We start from the raw sequence: 7,864 nt of genomic DNA on the forward strand, positions 1-7,864 counted from the left end.
TATGTTGCCCATATTGCATGTTTCACCTCCTTCCCTCCATGCCCTCCCCCTCAGAGTCCCTGCCACTCCTGGCTTCTGAACCTGAGAGGGAATACGCACCTGAGAGGGAGCCCTCTATATCCTTGGCATGAAGTTGAAGGCATGTGTGCATGTTGCAGCTACTGCTAAGGTAAAAGTTTTCCAAGCCTGAGCACTTGTGATGCCTGTGTACCTCCCGGTAGAATGTGCAGATGTACACCCCATGCTCTTACTGATGAGTACATTCCTGTTAGGTGTCTAAATACTTTTAAAATTTGGCTTTTAGTGATAATAATGGCCCCTCAAATTTGGATCACAGATTTAAAACTCCTCAAAGAATACAGAGCACAAGGCTAATTCATAGTATTTTGAAGTACAGTGTTTCAATTGGCTTCAAATCTATTGCTATTTAAATCTGGACTGCGTTTTTAAAACTTAAGCTACAAATATAGCCTTTACTTTCACACATACCTTTTCCCTGAAAATCAGCCTTATAAAACTGGAGTGTGTGTTCTGAGGGGAGAACTAGATTTTCTGGCCAGAATAGAAGCACTCTGCTTAGATTCTTGCTTCACAGAGTAGCAGCAGTAGCATTATTATTCAGGCAACTGAGGAAGTCAGTTGACTTACTGGCTTATTGTTCTTTACTCCAAAGGTGTTCATGATCATCTCTCCTTTTTGTTGGGACCCAGGGCAGCCGGCCAGCATCTCTCCCTGACTCCCACCCGGGCAGATAAGGGTCCGGGGCCTTAGAAGGCCGTCAGGCGGGTACTTGTGACGCGTGGAGTGGAATTAATTAGGCAGACGCTTATCGGTTGCAAAGCAAGATTGTTTACTCACGTCAAGGTGGTGTAAGACGGAGGTCAGAGATACTTAGTTAGTTACAGCTTAGAGATCGTTGTTCAGTTATTCTGCAGATATATATATACGGGCCGGCGGTCGGCTTATCGGGCATGCGGGGTAAGGGTACGCCAGGGAGGTCGCGGCGGGAAGACGCTGACAACTGATCAAATAGTCAGATTTACTCCAAGGTGTGGGCAGAGTTGTCTTCGACTTTGCGAAAAATGTAAGCGGGTTTTGTTTGTATGATAGCCAATTGTTTTTCACCACGTCATAAATCTAATTAGAATCGCCAATTATCTAGCGGTCTTCGCTAGGGTGTTATTTTCACAGGGTTACTCCTTGTTTTCTTTGACCAATTATAATGATTTATATAAAGCAAAGAAGGCAAAAGTTTTTATCTCTGTTAGTGGCGCAGCAATAAATTTCTTTCTGACACGCGCAGAAAAAAGCGGTTACTATCATTATTGTTAACCCTTAGTTAACCTAGTGCAGAAAAAACTGTTTTAAATGGTTATTACTTGTTTGTGACATGGGCACTACTTAATTTGGTTGTGACACTTTTTAATCTTGATGTTTCACTAATCAAGCTAACGTTTTTTAAGTTATTTTTTCTGTCTGTTCCTGGTCTCCTCCTATTTCATAGCCCTGGAGATTCTTTGCCTCTTTTCAGAATCATAGAGCTATCCATGGAGACCAGTCTTCAGCAGCAGCTAGGGTTTCAGCTTTTATTTAAGCAGGAAAGGGAGGGCAAGTCAGCTGAAAAGTAGGCTATGTCCCTGCTCTGTGCAGCCGTAATTCAGGAAAAAAAATCTTTTTTTCTTCATTTTGGTTTAAACAAGATGCATGCTTTATTTGGGGGCATGTGCTATGCAAGAAAATCCAGTATATGCTATGAAGTTACACTCTATACTTTTAAACTGCCAGAAGAGATTTTTATTGGCAGTTGTATAAATATTGATTATTCAAATAGGATAGTTCTTTAAAAAATATCAGTTTCCTTGAAGAAAACCCTTGTAGTGGAAATGGATGCTAATTAATTGGTAAAGTGTTTTGATTTGTGGTATGTTTTAAATCAGATTGTGATTAGTTCATTTGTAGTTTTTGCAGTTAAGCAAACAATAATTAACCATCATAGGCACCGTTATGTGCCTCTTTCCCTTCTCCACAGCTAACTAGTACCATTCCTGTGTTGCCTGGACTATCCTACCTCAGACAAACATCCCATTAAATTCTTCAACAAGTGTCCATTTACACTTCCAGTTGCAAATGTTGAGTGATGTTTTATTGCCCAGCCAGGTTTCCCATCCTATAGTGACAGGGGAGAAGGAGAAGTCCCTACTATGCTGAGAAGACCCCACTAGTTTCTACTGCAGCAGTAGCCTCTGAACCCTGAGATTCATATTGTCACATTCCAGCCAATGAACGCAGAAGAAGAGGCACTGAGTTTGAAGGCTGCAATTAGAGCCAGGGGAGTTTTCATGAAGGAATACTGGAAGGTTTAATAGGGGACTTAATGACTATGGTCTGGGTTTGTTTTTAAAGAGAACAACATTAGAGAAAAGTTAATGGGCTTCACTCTGCTCTTATTTATCCCAGTGCAAGCCAAGGCAAGCTCCACTGCTGTCAGAGAAATTGCACTAATACAAAGTGGTGTAAATTTGAGGAGAATTGAGCTCATTGTAGCTATAAGAGACATGTTTGTTCAAATCCTTGGATGGTATAAACTGGTGTACAAGCAACACTGAAGTAATCTAAACTGGGTGAAGATCTGACCATCAGTAATTTTGGGCAGGGGGAGTTTTTTGTTTCAGGTTTCTTTTTTTTTTCTTTTATGTTCTTCTAAAGGAGAATGAAGCAAGTAACCACCATTCATTCCCTGCAGTGTCAAAGCTGGGTGTTTTCTGGAAAGTACAGAGTCTATATGTGTGTAGCTGATGGAAATTAAAGATGATCATCAGCTAACACATTGGAGTTTAATGTTACTGAAATATGAGACCAACCTGGATGCTCAGTACATTTTTCTGTTTGACCTCTGTGTCTACAATGAATTGAATTAAAACTCATGATCTAGCAGTCCCACATACAGACAGATACCACATACTCAATGGAGGATCAGTTTTGGGGCCTTCTACACTGAATGAACAGACCTCTAAAATTTAGGCTGATGGATTAAACGTGAGAGCCTATTGAAATGTTTTGTTTTTTGGAGCCAGCTGCCAGAAGGTGGCACACTTAAAACCTGTGCTTTGGATAGGCATTTTGATTTCAAGGGAACTGGAAACATGGATTCATATTTTGTGTCTTGGCCTTTTCCCTAATGGAAATATCTCAGTGCCATTGAATGGGTTCCCCAGAACCTCTGGAATCCAAATTCATGGTTAGATGGGATCACTTTTATAGGTATAACAATGTTTCACTGTTTGACAAAGGGGAGGGCTACGGTAGCTGATGAACTTCACATTCAGAGATGCAGAGGGCTGTGTATTGCCTATCTGAAGGAAATGTTAACAGCAGCCAAAAACAACTTTGCTTATCAGTTGGAATGTGGGGAGATGCACGAGGAAACCATGTGGGAGAAATGAAAATGCAAGACAGACCAGGGATAATTTCAGTCTGAGCTGTATTTGGGGCCTTTGCAGGTAGAAATAATATTTAAGTCATTGTTTTAAAGGAACCGGAAGACCTAGGGCATCTTTCTCTTTCCGGGCACTAGCATAAATTTTGACAGTTTGGCCACAAGTGGCTCAAGTGTAAAGTGCCAAGCTATAGCATCTTGCCTAGTTTACATGGACCCATAAAATATTACTGAAAGGAGGAACGTCCTGAAGAATGATGGGTGGATGTTAGTGTGTATGTGGGAAGGCCTTATGGAATATACTGGGCCAGATCTTCTATACTGATAAGATTGCTTTGTGCTGTTCAAGATCTTCAAAGCAGTCCTAAAGATGTCTTAGCTGAATGTGTGAAGATTTCTGTCATGTGGGGGGAATGGGAGGATCAGTTGGTATAGCCAACCCTAAGTAACCCTCTTTCCTGTTCTTTGTAGAACATGCCAGGATTTTCTAGGATGACGGAAGTCTTGTTTGGAAAACTACCACTGGATTCTGGTGAGTCTTGATTGTTTAATGGCCCTTTGGCCTTGAAAGGTGGCTTAAAGTAGAGAAGCCCTGAGGTTGCCCTAAATTATGCTGAAGGTTGGAATGACCTCTGACAACCTTGAAGACTGTAGTAATACAAAGGTATTTTAAAAATACTGTTATGACTTAGCTCCTCAACTTCAGTGAGAGGAGCTTTTGTGCAGGTAAGCCTTCAGCTCAGTAAATACCTTCCTTTTTAAGGACGTCAGAAAACTGTTACTTCACCCAGAAACTACTCCATCAGATTGGTTCTCATGTATCCTCTAGGCAGTCTCTTGCTGGGATTTAGATTGAGAGTCTTTGCAGCTATGGACAGTGCCAGTAGATGGTGGTCTTAAGTTGTGAGCTGAAAAATCTGCAACACCTGTCAGTTCATTGAATACATACAGCTATGAGTAAGTTGCCAAAATTTACTTATACATTGCCATGTAGTACTTGGAAATGTATTCATATGTGAGACTTGGACAAACAAAACAAATGAGATACCAGGTATTTGGCCCTGAACTTTTGTAAAAGTATCTTCTTTTGTTTGTCTTAATTTCCCATTTGTCATTTTTAGACCCTTAGGACTGGGGCAAGCTGACATTCTCACATAAGGAGTTTTGGAAGCTATAATCTGTCCAATAGGAAGAACACTTGTAACTCATGGCCTATACGCTGAAACATATCTAGAGTCTCCTCTGTGTCAGGTGCATTACAGAAAGATTCGTGTACAATAGGTGTTACAATACCTTGTAATTTTATGCAGACTGACTAGAATTAAAGACTTAAAAGATTAATTTTGAGTTGAAATATTAAAAAATTAAATAGAATGTTTTATTATAATGACATAATTTAAAACTAACTAAAAATAGCATTAATAACCATCATGTTAACTCTCCTTTCATTAAAAGAAGAAATTTAGCAGTAAATTATTAAGTGATCAAATTTATGAGGCCCGATTTAGTAAAGATTTTGCATGGAAGTATAAATCATGTGACATGATTTCTGTCTGGTGACTATTCCAAATTGCTAACTGCAATAAATTTCTGAGGATGTTAGTAATATAAACATTTCAGCATTTTAACCATTAGCAGAATAGTGCTATTTGTTCATAAATGGATCTGTATTAAAAATAATTCTTGTTCAGCGATTTACTTTCACACTGCCATAAGGAATTAGAAGGATGTATTGGAGCAAAAAACCAGACAAACAAACCCACAAAGTGAAAAAGAAGTGTGTGTATTTCTGATTTATTTATTTATTTTTTGTCGTTAGTTGGAAAGTTGTGGAAGGTTATTTCTTTTAGGATGCTGACAATACAAACTATAATGTTTTTGCTTTATTTGTTTTTTTTTCAACATTAGTATAAAAGCATAACCAATACACTGTTTGTTCATTTTAGCAATTTCATAACCTCCTCTGATGTAGCAATGTATCGAAACTGGACTTTGACATTTGCTTCATTTAAGTAGATGGGACTACTCTTATGTCTAATATTAAAGGCAGAATGAACTGCCAGCCAATTAATTTTTCTGCCCACATCTTTCCAGCATATGAATATGTTTGCTATTTTATGGAACCTGATTGAATACTTTAATCAATATTTTTATCTGGATAACATTAATGGTTCCAGATGTCAGTCAGTTTATGTGTGTACACACACACACACACACACGGTAACAATAATTATTATTGTTTAATGCATCAATGTGATTCAGTAATATCAAGGTGTAAGTGTTCATATAATCTCAAATATGTTTAGGATGAAACTTATAAATAAGAAGTGACTGAATATCTTCAATTTCCTACAGATCTTAAGCAACCTCCATGATTTTCTTGAAACAAATCGTTGTGAGTAGGGAGCAATGAAAATATGATGGTATGTTCCCCATTTTAACTTTGCATTACCTCACCTTGCCTCTTTAACAAACACTCTTCAGGTCAGTTTCTGGCCTCAGGTTTGCTCTCTCTGATTTAGCAAACCATTTAACCATGTGTTACAGAATGTGCTTGAGACCTGCAGTTTCTGCATTAAGTGTTGTGTGGAATAGAGATGTCCTTAAGTCACTGCTTAAAATGAAACATCTGGTTAAGTGCTGTGCTGAGATGAGGTCAATATGCATAACTCCCTGAACTCAGTAGTGAATTTCTCAGAGAAGAATTTAGCTGTAAATTAGCTGCTCAAAGAAACTCTACTGCATAACTTTAACATGCTTTTTCATTTTAAATGATGTTTGAAAGTTCATGTTAGTGGCTACTTAAAGCAGTAAATGGATGGTGAGCCTGATTTAATTTATAAAGTACATTTAGGGGAGGGTTTTCAAAGGTGTCCTAATAAATTTGATAGTATGTTCTGAATGATTTTCATAGGTATTAAGCATCCAAATCCTTTTGAGATTATACCAAATGCTAAAGACAGCAACTTCAGAAATGTTTTCATGTCTTACAGAGATCTTAATTTATGCAGAAACTAGGGAATCATAGAATTGTAAATAGCAGCAAGTTGAGCCTATTGATATAGTAACGAGAACCAATTTTAAACGAATCATTTCTCATTAAGTTAATGCTAATAAAGTTTCTTGTGCAGAGGAGTTCTTTTTGGAGGCTCTTCACTGACCAATGACGTATATTGTGTTAGCAAAGTGGAGCTGTGGACTGTTAGGTTAGCTTTATTCTTCACTGTAAATTACAGCACTTTCATAACTTCTTGACACAGCTCCCAAATAACAAAATGTCACACTTGATTTTCTCAATTCAGCCCAAATGAGTGACATTGAAAAAAAAAAGGGGAGGGGGGGGGCATAATCTAGTGTAAAATCCACAGCTTTCATTTGCAGGCTAATTACACATTTAAATTTTGCATTGCCTATGAAAGAACACAAATGGACCCCAGGATTCTTTTTCAGTGAAATAAAAATTTCTCTTGCAGTTTATAAATGAAAGCAGTACCCCTTGCACTGAGGAGCATCTTACTCAGTGATAAACGTGAGTAAAATGCACCAAGGCTACTTAAGGAGTATGCAGTGTAAGAAAGAGGGAATAATGAGAGGGTGATTAAAGGCATCAGAATGTGGTCCAATGGTAGCATGTGTATCCCTATTCTTAATTAGTCTACTATTTTATGTACAAAAGTTCCTAAAAGTAAGTGGATGAGGTACTATTTTAATTTAGCTTGTGTTAGTTATAAAGACCGCCTTTCTATTCATAACAGCTACTCTTACTCACACACATACGTAAGCGTCAGGCATAGGTTCTGTGTGACCTAGGCCCTTTTTGGCCTGATGTCTTACCAGAGGATGATGCCAGGATGAGGACCAGTGCTATCACAACTGCTCCTCCAGTGTTATCTTTCTCGCTGGCCATGACTTTGATCTTTTTTAAGTTGGGAGCTGGTTCTGCTGGCTGATAGGTCCAGGCCTGTACCTAGGAGGGATTTCTTCATGGGGCTTGGCCTCCCCTTATACCCTACACTTACCATGTCCTAGATGTTATGTGAGTTCTTTTGGGTCATGACCCCTTGTCACAAGTATGATTGTTCTCCTATGTTGCTGGGGTCCTGGTGAGGCCCTTCTAGTTGCGTCAATAGAAGTCAGTTGGTGAGCCAGTCCTATCTTGACCCAATGCTTATTCAGGGCTCATCTTCAGTGTCAATTCCTTAGCAGTCTCAAATGACAAAATGAACTTAAATTCATGCATTCGTTTGGGGTTGATCCCTTTCCCCTATCAATTCATTTAGCAGTCCAAAAAAAAGACTATCAACTTAAGTCTGCACATTTACTCGGGGTTAATCCCCCTTCATCAATTCATGTTTCCTTTTTTTTTTCTTTAGCTTGATTTTTTTATTTGGGACTACTAAAACTCAAGCCAGCTGAGTCGACTTTCTC

General features: G+C 38.6%; 1 long non-coding RNA gene across 1 annotated transcript; it reads left to right on the forward strand.

The window, feature by feature from the left end:
• The first annotated feature begins 3,905 nt into the window (after positions 1-3,905).
• Positions 3,906-7,052, forward strand: LOC109285854 (uncharacterized). Its single transcript, XR_002093749.2, has 3 exons — positions 3,906-3,968; positions 5,792-5,859; positions 6,910-7,052. It is a non-coding gene; the product is annotated as an uncharacterized LOC109285854 (long non-coding RNA).
• The last annotated feature ends 812 nt before the right edge of the window (positions 7,053-7,864 follow it).

Source organism: Alligator mississippiensis, chromosome 2 (assembly GCF_030867095.1).
Source record: "Alligator mississippiensis isolate rAllMis1 chromosome 2, rAllMis1, whole genome shotgun sequence".
NCBI classification, from domain to species: domain Eukaryota; kingdom Metazoa; phylum Chordata; order Crocodylia; family Alligatoridae; genus Alligator; species Alligator mississippiensis.